This window comes from Phyllobates terribilis, unplaced genomic scaffold (genome assembly GCF_046119375.1).
Source record: "Phyllobates terribilis strain yellow unplaced genomic scaffold, ASM4611937v1 Scaffold_4__5_contigs__length_816908805, whole genome shotgun sequence".
Taxonomy (NCBI): Eukaryota; Metazoa; Chordata; class Amphibia; order Anura; family Dendrobatidae; genus Phyllobates; species Phyllobates terribilis.
The window spans coordinates 101433747-101450197 of record NW_027362764.1 but is presented as its reverse complement, the minus strand read 5'-3'; the positions used below and the strand labels follow the sequence as shown (position 1 = coordinate 101450197).

The window sequence follows — 16451 nt, the reverse complement described above, 5'->3', positions numbered from 1 at the left end:
CACCTGCCCAATACAATCCTAACAGTGAAACATGGTGGTGGCAGCATCATGCTATGGGGGTGTTTTTCAGCTGCAGGGACAGGACGACTGGTTGCAATTGAAGGAAACATGAATGCAGCCAATTACAGAGATATCCTGGATGAAAACCTCTTCCAGAATGCACTAGACCTCAGACTTGGCCAAAGGTTCACCTTCCAACAAGACAATGACCCTAAGCACACATCTAAAATAACAAAGGAGTGGCTTTAGAACAACTCTGTGACCATTCTTGACTGGCCCAGCCAGAGCCCTGACCTAAATCCAATTGAGCATCTCTGGAGAGACCTGAAAATGGCTGTCCACCCACGTTCACCATCCAACCTGACGGAACTGGAGAGGATCTGCAAGGAAGAATGGCAGAGGATCCCCAAATCCAGGTGTGAAAAACTTGTTGCATCATTCCCAAGAAGACTCATGGCTGTACTAGCTCAAAAGGGTGCTTCTACTCAATACTGAGCAAAGGGTCTGAATACTTATGACCATGTGATACTTCAGTTTTTCTTTTTTAATAAATTTGCAAAAATTTCTACATTTCTGTTTTTTTCAGTCATGATAGGGTGCAGAGTGTACTTTAATGAGAAAGAAATTAAATTTTTAGAATTTACCAAATGGCTGCAATGAAACAAAGAGTGAAAAATTTAAAGGAGTCTGAATACTTTCCGTACCCACTGTGTATAAAGACGATCTAAGGGTTCGCTCACATCAGAGTATTAAAAATAGCTAAAATGTTGCTCCTGAAAAGTCGGACGAGTGTAATGCGAACACAATGCGATTATTCTCACCTAGCATCTGTATCACATGCTTTTTTAACATCATCTTTTACATATTGTAATTCTCTATGTAATTTAAAGCTAGTTGCTATATAAAGATACAGATAGATGATAGAAAGATATTAGATAATAAATAGCTAGAATAAATAGATATCCTGTAGACATATAATTTCACAAGCCCCCTACATATAATAAAATTGTACCCTTTAGTGACTTTCATGTGGCACTAAAGGGTGTTTAGCCTTATTTAACCAAATTAAAAAAAAAAAAAAGATGTAGAGTCCTCCTTATTTTTAATAACCAACTAAGGTAAAGCAGACAGCTGCAGGCTCATATTATCAGGCTGGGAAGGTCCTTGGTTATTAGGCCCTTTCCAGCCTAAAAATACAAGTCTGCAACTGCCCCAGAATTGGTGCATCAGATGACATGCGCCAATTCTGATGCTTTGCCCGGTTCTTCCCGATTGCCCTGGATCAGTGGCAATCTGGGTATTTGGGCTGGAGGGTTGATGACAGCTGTGATTTGTCATAAATGTCAGCTATCATCAAGCCCTGGTGTTAGTAATGGAGAGGTGTCTATCAGACACCCCCATTACTAACCCGTTAATAAAAAATAAAAACACAGAAAAAAAAACACTTAATTTGAATAAAGAATCCCCCACACTATCATTCGCTCACCAACTTATTGAAAAAATATCCCTTGCAGGTCTGCAGTATTACACCAAATCCGAAGTACTCCAGAAAAGGAACCCTGAGAAACATAAAAAGACAAAAACAACAGACAGTGCTTCGTACACCAATTTATTACCCAAAATGTTCCCATGAAGCTTCGCCGTAGTTCATGTTCCCTGAATCTGTCTCTGGTGACTGTGAATAGCAGTAAAATTACTATTCACAGGCGCCAGGTTGTGACGATAATGCTCATCAGAGCCACCGGGTCTCGCTGAGCGCAGCATGAGGCAGCAACAATAATGAGCATTGTCATGAGTACACAGTCGCCAGAGACAGATGTAGGGAACGGGTCTTTGGGGGACATAAATCAGTGTGTAAGGGGCTGTAGGGGCCATTATACTATATATAGTGAGCTGTGCGGGCCATATTGCTTTAGTGGCCGTAATACAGTATATAAAGGGCTGTGAGGGTCATAATACTATGTATAAGGTACTATGAGGCTATAGGTGAGCTGTGGTGTACTATATATAAGGCTGTGGTGGTCATAATACAGTATATAAGGGGCTATGGGACTATAATACAGTTTAAAAAGGGCTGTGAGGACCATAATACAGTATATATGGGGCTATAGGGGCCATCATACAGTGTATAAGGGGTTGTGGGGGCCATCATATAGTGTATAAGTAGCTGGAGGCCATAAAACAGTATATAGAGAGCTTTGGGGACACTTGGGACATTTGTTTAAATGGGGGCATTGTTACTTTTTTGATTGGGGCTCTCAGGTTAGCATAATTACTTTTTTGGGGGGCATTATTACTTTAAGGGAACACCACTTTGCTTGACGGGGCACTTGGGATGTTATAACTTTTATAGGAGTATACAGGGGGCATTACTACTTTCTAGGTTGGATAGTGGGAGCATTAATTCTTTGCATGGGACACTATAATTTTTAGAGGCACCGTCTATCTGACACAAAGTCTCTAGCATTTTTTGGGGGAAGAGGGTAATCATAGTAATGACACAATTTTTTAATTATTGGGGTCACTGTTCACACTGCAAGAGCAGTCAGGATGAGGCGTTTTTGTAGTTTGGGAATAGATAGGGACAGTGCTGGAAATGTGAGAAGTTAAAGGGAAGCTGTCAGCAGAAATAATGCTGTTAACCTGCAGATATGCGGTTAAGCTGCAGGGTAATAGCATTATGCTGTGCGGTGCCTGCATGCAGCCGAATGCAGCAGGGAGAAAATTAACTTTATTCTCCCCGCCAGCATTGGGTATCTGTCATGGGGGCAGTGCTGGTTCAGTCATCACTGAGTATACAGAGCAGAGACTGTAACCGCACCCCCGGCGCCGGGAAGCATAATAAGCTATTAACCTGCAGCACTGGCGGCACAGACAGAAGACAAAAACAATATCAGGGTGCTTTGCAGCCAAAAATCTGATAATAATACACATTTTCTCCTGCTTCGAAGGTGGAAATGGGTCCTTTTACCTCTTGGGCTTCTGTGCGGCCTCACAGGTTTCACCAATGGTATAACCTGCAGATTAACCGCATATCTGCAGGTTAATAGCGTTATTTCTGGCGACAGATTCCCTTTAAGGGTATGTGCCCTTGGTCAGGAGCTGCCTGTGGCCCCGATGCTGCGGGATAGCTGCGTGGCTTCTACCTTCATTTTATACAAATGAGCGGCGTGATTTTTTTTTTAACATGCGATTTTCCTCATAGTTGTTAATCTATGGGGAAAGTCCACATGCAGACCCACAAGTGAAATTGACATGCTGCGGTCCTGAAAGACACGCTGCATGTCAGTTTTCGCGGGTGATCCGCAGGTGCACAGAGACGCATAGAGGAGATGGGATTCCGCTGCGGCTCCTGACCGTGGGCACATACCCTAAATGTGTTTTTCTTCTAAACTCTGCAGGTGAGTTGTGGCTGGAAGAAGTCATTATGTTGGTCTGTGCCGGATAGAAAAGACTGGAAAAGTGAACGCTGCTGTAATAGTGGGGAAGGATGTAGCCTTCCCTAGGCACTGAAGTAGTTAAGGAAAATGTTCCCTTAGTTAATCCTCTCTGAACTGTGGTAGGCCAAGCTAAGGGGTTAGCTTCAGTGGTCCAGTCAGTAGAGTAGAGGGGGAACTTAGTGCCCGGATCAAGCCTTGAGTGATATAGAGCTTGTTCCTGGCATAATTCATTGTGGGCTGCAGTACCTGTAAACAGCCACAAGATGCCACTGTCCTGGGTGCAGATGTCAGGTTGAGTCTGGTAGCAGTGTTACAGACAGGGATGAGTTAATGCTGTGTGATGACAGCTCACTGAGGGTGGGCACATTAGGAAAATCTCTGTTTAGTTTCCAGAATCAGGAAGTGATTCTTCAGTAAGAGATTGGACAGCAAATCGTTCAGGCAGCCTGACTATAGTGGCTGCTAGGGTAGACGGGAGCTCCATACCCTCAGACAGTGGGATCACCAGTGTGCAAGTCTCCCCACACAAGAGCACGAGTCCTGTCAGCCGGCCGGAGAAACTCATCAAAGGTAGTGAGGACCCGGGGCACTTCTAGTCTGCAGGAAGCAGAGGAAGATAAATAGGACTTCAAGCTAAGATGTGGGGGAGAGATATCGGATCCAGGTCACTGTCAGTATTACAGAAGAGTCTCTTGGGCCAGAGATTAGAGTCACAGAGATGCTTCACTTAAAGAGGGAATCAGGGCTGAAGGAGTTACCAGCACCTGTGAGAGAGATGATAACCTGTCGGGCCTTATCCATTATATCTGCCTGAAAATATTGTACATATTCCTCTTCCCCAAGTAAAGTCCAAGTTCTGGTTAAGAACCTCGTGTCCTCTGAATTTATTGCTGCCCTGGTCCCAGAAGAGAAATGCCTGGAGACAGCCGCGATCGGATGGCTTGAAGTAAGTGAAGAGCACTACATACACAGCCACACTTCAGAGGGAGGACACGTATTGTCTGTAGGGTGCCATAGCGAGAGGGGGCTACAGCTCGCCCACGACTACCTCGCTGGGGCACCTTACACTGTCACCATAAAGAACATCAGCTGTAAGTCACTATATTATATATACTTGAACCGCAATCCCTTATATGTTCTACAGGACTGGTAGTCACTGTATGGTGTTAATATTGGTCTTTTTAATATTATGTTTTTTATTTCTTTTTTTACTTAGTAACAGCAGGGGCGTATCTAGAAAAGGGTGGGCAGGACATTTGCCCCGGGTGCAGCCACAAGGGAGCGCCGTCGGTTCGTCTAATGTGGTGGTCCGAGGTGTCACTCAGGCGGCAGCGTTTTGCTGCCCCTTGGGAGTAGGATTCAACCATTTTCCACTCCAGCTGTTAAACGGACAGCCAGCGTGGAGAACATGCTCAATACTGGCTCCCTGCACTCAATTTTCCCCACATATGGGGTATCAGCATGCTCAGGAGAAATTGTACAACAAATTTTGTGGTCCATTGTGTTACCGTTGCGAAAATAAAAAAAAAATTGGGTCTAAAGTAACATTTTTGTGAAAAAAAAGTTAAAATGTTCATTTTTTTCTTCCACAGTCCAAAAATTCCTGTGAAGCACCTGAAGGGTTAATACACTTCTTAAATGTGGTTTTGAGCACCTCGAGGGGTGCAGTTTTTAGAATGGCGTCACTTTTGGGTATTTTCTGTCATATGCAGGTTCATCTCACAAAATTAGAATATCATCAAAAAGTTGATTTATTTCAGTTCTTCAATAGAAAAAGTGAAACTCATTATAAAGAGTCATTACAAACAGAGTGATCTATTTCAAGTGTTTATTTCTGTTAATGTTGATGATTATGGCTTACAGCCAATGAAAACACAAAAGTCATTATCTCAGTAAATTAGAATAATTAACAAAAAACACCTGCAAAGGCTTCCTAAGCGTTTAAAAACGTCCCTTAGTCTTTTTCAGTAGGCTCCACAATCATGGAGAAGACTGCTGACTTGACAGATGTCCAGAAGGCAGTCATTGACACACTAAGTCAATTTTGCATTTCAATTGGAAATCAAGGTCCCAGAGTCTGGAGGAAGAGTGGAGAGGCCACAATCCAAGCTGCTTGAGGTCTAGTATGCAGTTTCCACAATCAGAGATGGTTTGGGGAGCCATGTCATCTGCTGGTGTAGGTCCACTGTGTTTTATCAAGACCAAAGTCAGCGCAGCCGTCTGCCAGGAAATTTTAGAGCACTTCATGCTTCCCTCTGCCGACAAGCTTTTTGGAAATGGAAATTTCATTCTACAACAGGACTTGGCACCTGTCCACACTGCCAAAAGTACCAATACCTGGTTTACACACAACAGTATCACTGTGATTGATTGGCCAGCAAACTCGCCTGACCTTAACCCCATAGAGAATCTATGAGGTATTGTCAACAGATGAAAGACACCAGACCCAACAATGCAGACGAGCTGAAGGCTGCTATCAAAGCAACCTGGGCTTCCATAACACCTCAGCAGTGCCACAGGCTGATCGCCTCCATGCCACGCCGCATTGATGCAATAATTGATGCAAAAGGAGCCCCGACCAAGTATTGAGTGCATTTACTGAACATACATTTCCATAGGCCAACATTTTCAAGCTGTTGTTATAAAGTATTCTAATTTACTGAGATAATGACTTTTGTGTTTTCATTGGCTGTAAGCCATAATCATTAACATTAACAGAAATAAATCTTGTATTGAAGAACTGAGATAAATTAACTTTTTGATGATATTCTAATTTTGTGAGATGCACCTGTAGACCAAGTCACTTCAAATGTGATGGTCCCTAAAAAAAATGTTTTTGTAAATTTTGTTGGAAAAATAAGAAATTGCTGAGCAACTGTTAACCCTTATAACTTCATAACAAAAAAAAACTTGTTTAAAAAATTGTGCTGATGTAAAGTAGACATGTGGGAAATATTATTTATTAACCATTTTGTGTGACTTATCTCTCTGATTTAAGGACACAAGAATTCAAAGTTTGAAAATTGCAAAATTTTCAAAATTTTCCCCAAATTTCCGTTTTTTTCACAAATGATATTGAACAAATTTCATCACTGTCATAAAGTTCAATATGTCACGACAAAACAATCTCAGAATCAGGGGGATCCGTTGAAGCGTTCCAGAGTAATTACCTCATAAAGTGACAGTGGTCAGAATTGTAAAAATTGGCCCGGTCATTAACATGCAAACCACCCTCGGGGGTAAAGAGGTTAAACAGTTTCATCCACACTCAATGCACTCAGTATCATGTCATACCTGGACATATATAGATACTGGCTGGATTATAAAGCTTTGTATATATAACCTTATTTATTATAGTGATGGCTAGACCTTACAAATACAAGCACTTTTTACCTATTTCCTCACAAGCTCTTGTGAGCAGGGCCCTCACTCCTCTTCTTTGAATTGTAAAGTAATGTATTGCTCTTTAATGTCTGATATTATTTGTACATTTCCCCCCTGAAATCAATGAATATGGTGGTGCTATATACTGCTAGATAATTATTATTAATAGTAATAGCACCCACAAGCTTCTTTGATCCCATTCTTTACCTCTGCTGCCTAGGATGTTAGCAGAATCTGACTTTCCATCGGAAGCGGTATTATAGGCTGGGATATGTCTGGCATATAGTGTAGAATTATGGATAAATACACTGTGTTCCAAATTATTATGCAAAAAGTGTTTAGGAGTGATAAGGTAAGAATTTTTTTGTTTATCAATTAAACTCATTGATGGTGATGTGTGTCAGGGATCTTTATATCACTGTAAGCAATTGCAGACACCTGTGCTAGATAGTTTGGCAGGTGTGTCCAATGAAAGGCAAGACTGTCCCACATTATTAAGCAGCCTACATTTTCTGCCAAAATGGGAAAGAAAAAGGATGTGTCGGCTGCTGAGAAGCAACAAATTGTGGAGTGTTTAGGTCAAGGAATGACTACAATCAACATTGCCAAGACACTTCATCCTGATCATCGCACAATCAAGAAGTATGTAGCTGATTCACAGTACACACGTGTGCGTGCTGATAAGGGAAAATTGAGGACTCTTTCCTACAGGCAATTACGTCAGGTTAAAAGAGCAGCGGCAAAAAAGCCTTGTCATAGCAGCAGACAAGTTTTTGAAGCTGCTGTTGCCTCCAACGTCCCCCGAACAACAAGATGCAGGGTCCTTCAGAGGTTTGCAGCTGTGCGTAAGCCATCCTGTCGACCTCCTCTATCCACAAGCAGAAACGGCTCCAGTGGGCCAAACAATACATGAAGACTGACTTCAAAACTGTTTTGTTCACGGATGAGTGCCGTGCAACGCTCGATGGTCCAGATGGATGGAGTGGAGGATGGCTGCTTGATGGACACCCCATGCAAACACGGCTACGGCGCCAACAAGGAGGAGGTGGAGTAATGTTTTGGGCTGGAATCATTGGGAGAGAGATTGTCGGCCCCTTTAGGATCCCTGAAAGGGTAAAGATGAACTCCATAAAGTATGTTGAGTTTCTCAAACAGCACTTCCTTCCATGGTTCAAGAAGAAGAACCGTGCATTCCGCAGCAAGATCATTTTCATACATGATAATGCACCGTCTCATGCTGCACATAACACATCTGCATCTCTGGCTGCTATGGGCATAAAAGGGGACAAACTTATGGTGTGACCCCCATGCTCCCCTGACCTCAACCCCATTGAGAACCTCTGGAGCATCATCAAAAGGAGTGTCTATGAAGGCGGGAGGCAGTTCACATCTAAGCAACAGCTCTGGGAGGGTATTCTGTCCTCATGCAAAACAATTGAAGCAGAAACCATCCAAAACCTGACAAATTCAATGGACGAGAGAGTTCAGAAGCTCCTTTCGAACAAGGGGTCCTATGTGCAAATGTAACATCACCTAGAATAAAGTTTTGAGTTGAAAACTGTTTGATTTCAGTTTGTAATAACCTGCTAATGCTTATAATTTCAAAAATGACCATTTTTTTGTTCTTTATTAAAATGAAAAGGTTGAAAACTCTGCTGTGCATAATAATTTAGAACGTGCATTTTGAGTGCAGTTTGAGTTTTTTATTTTTTTAAAAATATACTGTTATCATAGGCAGTTTGTACAAAAACCTTTCAATTGTACTCTAATAGTTATTTGACTGGAAAATTACAATGACTGCAATTCAGATAGGTCATTTGGGAAAATCTGAGAAAATATTATTTGCATAATAATTTGGAACACAGTGTATTATAATTTCCATGCCAGTTTTCGATCTACTGATTAGACGTATTCTGCGGTCTCTCACTAGGTGGCAGTAGATGTTTATATTTGGAGTTACGGCCATTGACATAACTTGAAATACTTGAGCTTTGTTCTGACAGTTCTTCCTATTTTCTCTTTATTTTATTTTTTTTTAACAGATCTGTTTGCAAAACTGCAGGAATTGCCGACTTTGCAATTAGAAAGCCCAAGGGGAAGAAAAACGCATTGGAGCAGCATTTTATCAATAGCAGAGAGTTAATGGCTCCTAAAAATGTACGTTATTCATGGCCCTCAGTATGTTGTAACCTCATATTTGTCAGGCGTCTCGACATGCTGCTAGGACTTCATGTACTGTACCAAAGACTTCCTGTCTCTTCACTTTTAGCCCAGAGCAGAATACTTATGAGCTGTTATCACTTACATTTCTTTAATCTTGTAATCTGAAGCTCATAGTTTCATCTATTGTTATTTGTCCCATTTTCATTTTAGTCTGAGATGTGAGAATACTAGAACGGGACCCCCTTTGTAATGGTCAGCGTCGGATTACAGTGAAGACACCTCCCTTCCCGGGGATCAGACATACTATATATTATCATCCTGTAGAAGATCATAAATGTCCGCCTTGGAAAAATAAACAAAAACCTTTAAATTGAATCGTCTATGCACGATTTTCCAGTTAGTAAAATGTTTGCATTTATTAGGACTCATTGAGACATTCCTTTTTGTTCTGCATAAGAGAAACAATGATCAATTTTCACCAGTGATTTTATATTCTGATTTTATCCAATTTTCTGTCCATTTTTTGCTATTACTATAGAATCAATTTTTCTTGTTTGTAAGAAGGGAGAGAGAGAGAATTTTTTTAAGTTTCTCATGAGTTCGAGTCTCCATTATTTTCAATGGGGTTCTGGTTCTGATGGAAGTTCCGGTACTGCTCTGGTACCCGAACCAAACTTTTTCAAAAGTTATGTACCAGAAACGAACTTCCATCGGTCTGCCCATCCCTACTCAGCACCTATGGGAACCCTTTCAAAACTGTTGGAAAGCCATTCCAGGTGACAACCTGCTGAAACTGCATGAGAAAATGTCAAGGGGGTGTAAAGCTGTCATTAGACTAAAAGGGGATTACTTTGAGGAATCTAAGGTTTAAAGGAGTTTTCCAGGACTTTGATTATTTTTACCTATGGGTCTAAAAACTTACAGGCATTTAGTTGCTAATGGACAGTTCCTGGTGGCAATTCTGTGGCTTCCGGTGACATCACGTCAACAGAGCAGCTTCTTCTTTTCCGCTCTGCTCTGTCAATGTGGCGTTTCTGACGATGTCTTGCTGATTGATCGCCTAACTGCAAGGAACCGGCTGTCAATCAACATGACATCATCAGTGACGCCCTGTCAACAGGTCAGAAGAGCTGCTGTGTTGATGTGAGGTCAACTGATGCCACAGAATCGCTGGCAGGGGTGGTCCGTGACCACTCTGAGATGGCAGAGATTGGCGCCGGGCAGAATAGACAGGTAATTAAAAACTACCTGCCTGTAATTTTTTAACCCCGTAGTGAAAAATAAGCAAACTCCCAGATGACCCCATTAACCCATTTTCTGGTTTGTTTCACATGTGTTTCTTTACTGTTTATCTACAGTGTGTACATTCCAACAAAAACAAGGAAACCATTGCATGAACAGATGTGTCCAACACTTTGACCGGTAACGTGGAAACATTCCCATAGACTATAATGGATATGTGTTCTATACATGAAAAAAAACCTGACTGACCTTGTGAATGAGGCTTTAGCATTATGAAGCATTCTAGGGTCAGTAATTCTCTCACTCTGTTCCATCAAACGCAAGAGGTTTCTGAGATGAGATGTAAACTATCCGCTCTTTAGCCTATGAAGCTGCTCCGTTCATACCAGTTAGTCTGAAAATCACGGTCTGTATTTGTACCGTGGTTCATGGCCATTTGATTTCAGCTTAATACTGAGCACTTTCTGCTCTATTTTAGCTGCTTCCTTATGGGCATTCACCAAAATCTAGGAAGAATGGACTCAAATGGAGCAGAAATCTCTGAGTCCTACAATGTAGTGTCCATCTGCATTGGGGCCCAGAGGGGGTTTAGGAACCCAGTAAATTACTTACTCATTAGGTCATTTTACAGTGGGTGGATCTATGTAAAATGGTATTGAGCATCAGGCTTGGACTGGCCCATAGGAAAACAGGGGAATCCTCCGGTGGGCCACCACCCTCTTATATGAGCAGTACTTGGCACTGTATACTTGAATCACGATGTACAGACAAAGGCAGCATCTTATTCATTTAACAATCTACCCAGTTCATTGTAATATAAATTTGTGATTAAGGATAATGTCACATTTGCATGTAGTTGAAAAGTGGGGCCCTGGAGTTGGTTATTAGTGGGCCCTTGGCACCCCAGTCCGACACTGTTGAGCAGTATAATGCCTCAGATCAGGAACTGTGTAACATTGCAATTTGAGTGAATCCCCAAAAAAATTGAGCATTAATGTGGTATCGGACAACTTGTTTTATAGTCGGGTAGGGCAGACTGCTAATGGCAACCAACTAATTATGAAAACAATTCTAAAAATAAATGGAGAAAAAGACAACCTCAAATTGATACAAAAACAATAAAGCAAAGTATTTACCCATTGGTTGTTTTTCCTATTATTTTTTTTATTTATGACTCATTAATTCTGTATAACTATTAAATTGTGTAAGATTATCATCCGCAGCGTTTCAGAATCAAACATACACGGCTAAATCATGTAGCCAGTGTCTGATACATGCTGTCTCTGGATAGGGCAGCATTTATCAACTGTCAGGTTAGGTGATGAGCGTGCATGCTCGTTACTCAAGATTTATGAGCATGGTCGGTTGTTTCCCGAGTATCTTCAACGTGCTCGGGTGTTATGTTTTAGTCAAGCTGTGTGCATGATTTGCGACTGTTTGACAGCTTTAATAAATGTGAGGAATGCCTGTTTCTTAGCCATACCTCACATGTATTAAACCTGTCAAACAGTCTCAAATCATGAGCACGGAGTGACTAAAACATAACACCCGAGCACGCTGAAAAAACTCGGCGAGCATGCTCAGGTTCCTTTTACGTGTGTGACATCGAAAGAATGGAATATTGATATTAAATCTGATGGAGACCTATAGATAATATATGTATAAGATATGCTATGATATAGATGCATAAGCCCCCTACTGTACCTCCAGATGCCTCCAATGGCATGTAAGGGTGGTTTCATATGTTTTATGAGGCTGTTGATTTCAGGGCAGGAGACCCACAGACGGTCTGGACATTGTGGTCCATACTTAGACCGTGATTGTTGGACATGTGAAAGTCTCCACCTGCAATTGCTTCTAAATTTTAAGGTTTACACAATTTGCATATTTAATTTCCCACAGAGGCACGCAAGGTGTTTAAGTCTCCTCATACTGGCATGACAGACCAGGCATGTCATTCTCCACTAGGAGAAACTTTACCCCTTAGATCCAAGTCTTACCCTCTCACCCAGCCAAATCAGATCTCATACTTTGCACTGATGAGGGGCAATACCCCAAAACACCTTGTCTACAAATTGAGATTCTGATTTGGCTTTTATCTTAAGTCATATTTCAAGGCTCGTTAAAGGGGTTGTCCACTACTTTCACATTGATGCCCTATCTGTGGGATAGGGCATCAATATATGATCGGCCAGGGTCCGGCAAGCGGCTGTTATCCGTGCTGCCGGCAGCGGCCGCCAGCCGGAAGTCTTTCCCTGCGGTGCTTGGCCGTCAAGTTGTAGTGGCCGGTGCGGGGTACTGCACATCCGCCTCCCATTCAATTGAATAGGAGGCGGATGTGCAGAAAAAAGCGGCGGCCACTTACAACTTGACAGGCAAGCACCGCAGGGAAGGACTTCCGGCCGGCGGCCGCTGCCGGCAGCACCGATAAAAGCTGATCGGCGTGGGTGCCGCATGCGGGACCTCGGCCGATCATACATAGGGCATCAATGTGAAAGAAGTGGACAACTCATTTAAAGGGTCGATAATGACTTGTAGGATTGCTACTTCCAATACGTGGCACTAGAGTTCAAGTCCTCTTTCTCTCTGAAGAGACAATTTGCACATTTAATTTCCCAGAGGAGCATGGAAGGCATTTAAGTCTCCTCATACTGGTGTTCCAGACCTGGCATGCCACTCTCCAGAAGGAGAAACACTACCCCTTAGATCCAAGGTTTACATTGGAATTCCTCCATATCCATATACAACAGATGCATGAAATCTGCTGCAGAAGATTATTTATGATGCAGATTATGCATTATTGCAATGGGTGAAACAGCTGCAAATTTGGAAGAAATTCATGACAGATCGTGTATGTTGCAAATATAAAATTTTGCAGTATCCTTTAAAGCCCTTAAGCTTGAATTTTTGTTATCCCAGATTACAAATGTATTTGGCAAGAATATACAATATATGTGGCAGTGTGTGGTAAAAACACAGGATAACACAGAAGTAATGGTAATTTTATACCTTTATTTAAAAAGACGTATAGAAATGTCACAAACTGTTTTCCAAACAGCCTTTTTTAACAATGGCTGTTACTGTTCTCATATAATTTAGCTGAGCTCTAAAAGCTGAATCAGCTGCTGTGATGTGCGCTTCTGAAGTGTCGTTCCATTGCCAAAATGGTCATATTTGATCAGTGCAGCAATAACATTGCATCACCGAGCCTACCCACCAGCAAAAATGACGCCGTTTCATCTGATATTAACAGATGGCAGATATCTTATTCTTCAAAATTGGCCTCATTTGAATAGAAATGTTATCCCTGTTATTTCTCCCGCTCCTTCAATTAATTGCCGCTAGAGCAGAAAATCATATGTAATCAGTCACTGCATAATATAAAACTGCTGCAGCGCTCAGAGATTATATTATCACGTCCCCTTTTTTGTATTTTAAAGTCCATTTTATCTGTAGTTTAACAGATGTATTGGGGGGAATGATTTTGTCTCACTTACTAATTAATAAGTTCTCATATTTCCCAACTTTGAATGATAAGAAAGAGGGACAAAAACTGCAGTGCCTCTAGTGCGCTGACAGAATTTATATCTTAAGACAGTATTCTAACCTCAGCCAGTGCTTCCTATACATCCTCACAGACCACACAGCAATATTTCCCTAGTGAAGACCATTGGTGTTCCCACACAGTATAGCACCTATTTCATGCCCCCCTCCCCGCAGTGCCTTCCACACACAGTGTAATGTCCCTATATTGGATTTCCCACCACACAGTCTTATGCCCCCACAAGCCCAACCTACAAAGTATTTTGACTCCCCACACTGGTCTGCTACATTAACACACAGCGCAGCTACATCTACAAACAGTTTAGCTACATCTACACACACGCACTGCTCAACTACATCTACACACAGCACAGAAACATCTACATACACACACTGCTCAGCTACAGCTACACTCACAGCTTAGCTACATCCACATACAGCTCAGCTATGTCTATACACAAACACTACTCAAGTACATCTACACACACACAGATCAGCAACATATACACACACACATAGCTCGGCTACATCCACACACACGGCTCAGCTAATTTACACACACACTGCTCACCTACATCTACACACACAACTCTGCTACATCCTGCTCTTCTCCACTGTTAGTCCTGTTCTTTTCTGCTGTCTAGTCATGTGACTGTCATCTGATACTAAGGTCCTGGCAAAGCTTTACAAAGAGTAAATGGGGAAGGAAAGACCTGTTGGCTCCTTGCTCCATCACTCAATCAATATATATATATTTAGCTATATCTGTGTCCTGTGGATACAGACACAACTCCACCCTCCCAGGGCAGTGGGGCAGCTCTTTAATTCCTGGAAAATCCCTCTGGATCTGTGTTGATTGGGAGGTAAACTGGCATCATGGTGGCTCAGTGGTTAGCACTGCAGCCTTGCAGCGCTGGTGTCCTGGGTTCAAATCCATATTGAAGGTTCCAGTGAGCACTGTTGGGGCCATAATCCCGAAGTGGAAAGATCATCATTTTACTATGAACTGGCCACGACCACGTGCTCCCCACAAGATTTCAGACAGAGGAGTAAAACGAATTAAAAGGGTTGTCCAAGAGCCAAGGAACACCTGTGGGGAGATACAGAAAGACCTGGAATCAGCAGGTACAATTGTTTCAAATAAAACAATAAGTAATGCACTCAACATCCATGGCCTGTATGCATGCTCACCACGCAAGACTTCATTGCTGAACAAAAAGTATGTTCAAGCATATTTAAAGTTTGCTCAACAAAATTTAGACAAGCCTGTGAAAGACTGGGAGAATGTAGTTTTGTCAGATGAGATGAAAATTGAACTCTTTGAATGCCATAATACCCAACATATTTGAAGGCCAAGAGGCACTGCACATCATCCCGAAAACACCTTACCAACAGTGAAAACTGGAGGTGAGAACATCATCTGGGGTTGTTCAGCTTACGGCTCTGGCAAGCTTCATATATTTAAAAGGAAGGATGAATGGACAAATGTGCTGAGACATTCTTAATGAAAATCTGCTGGCATCTACCAGGATGATGAAGATGAAATGGGGTTGGACATTTCAGCAAGACAATGAACCCAAACACACTGCCAAGGAAACTCTCAATAGGTTTCAGAGAAAGAAAATAAAGCTGCTAGAATGGCCGAGCCAATCACCTGACCAGAATCCAATAGAAAATGTATGGAAGGAACCAAAGCTCAGAGTTCATAGAAGACGCCAATGGAACCTTCAGGAGTTGTAGAGTGTTTGTGTGGAAGAATGGGCCAAAATCACACCTGAGCAATGCATGCTACTAGTTTCTTCATACAGGAGGCGTCTTGAAGCTGTCATCACCAATAAAGGCTTTTGTATGAAGTATTAAATACATTTCAATAAGCATGTTCAATACTTATTCCCTGTGTCATTTCTCATTATTACACATGACTTAATTTATGGACATCTATGGTTTGATTTCTTTGCCTGTGTGGATTGGATGGGTTGTTATTGTCATCTGGTGAGAATTTCATGTCAATAGCACCTTCAGAAATATATTTACTTAGAAAACTGTATATATACAGCGGGTGAAATACTTATTTCACCCGCTGTATATATATATATACACACAGTATAAGCATGCTTAAATCTTAAAATTGTTCCTCTCCAAGAGCTTTGTATCTCGCTGATTTTGTGACTGCTTTTGTCACATGAGTGCTGCAACCTATTACCATCTGTTGATGGGTTGCAGCGCTCATTTTACATAATATTACAAGATCTTCAGGGGATACAACTTTTGGAGCGAGGAGGGGAGCCAATTCAGGAAGTTACATAGTTATATTGTTAATACAGTTGAAAAAGACACATGTCTAATAAGTCCAACCAAAGGATGGGAAAGGACAAAGGAATCGCACAAGCACAGCCATAATGCATGATCCAGTCTGCACAAAAAGAGGAAATCTTTTCCTCCTGATCGCCATTGTTGATCTACTGGACAAAACATTTAGAAAACAACTTTCTCATTTACACAATTATGTTAATTTCTTCTTAAAAAGCATCTAAGCCTTTTTTTAAACCATTGATGGACGATTCCTGCTGTGACCTGCTCCTGAGACAGACTATTCCACAGATAAATATTCTTATGATACAGAAACCCTTTCTCCTCTGGAGATTGAACCTGTCTTTCTCCAGATGGAGGGGTTTTACG

The 16451-nt window shown here is 41.7% G+C and overlaps 1 long non-coding RNA gene across 1 annotated transcript; it reads left to right on the top strand.

The window, feature by feature from the left end:
- Positions 1-3814: 3814 nt before the first annotated feature.
- LOC141264222 (uncharacterized) lies at positions 3815-9411 on the top strand. The gene is made up of 2 exons (XR_012319841.1): positions 3815-4386; positions 8867-9411. It is a non-coding gene; the product is annotated as an uncharacterized lncRNA (long non-coding RNA).
- Positions 9412-16451: the final 7040 nt, after the last annotated feature.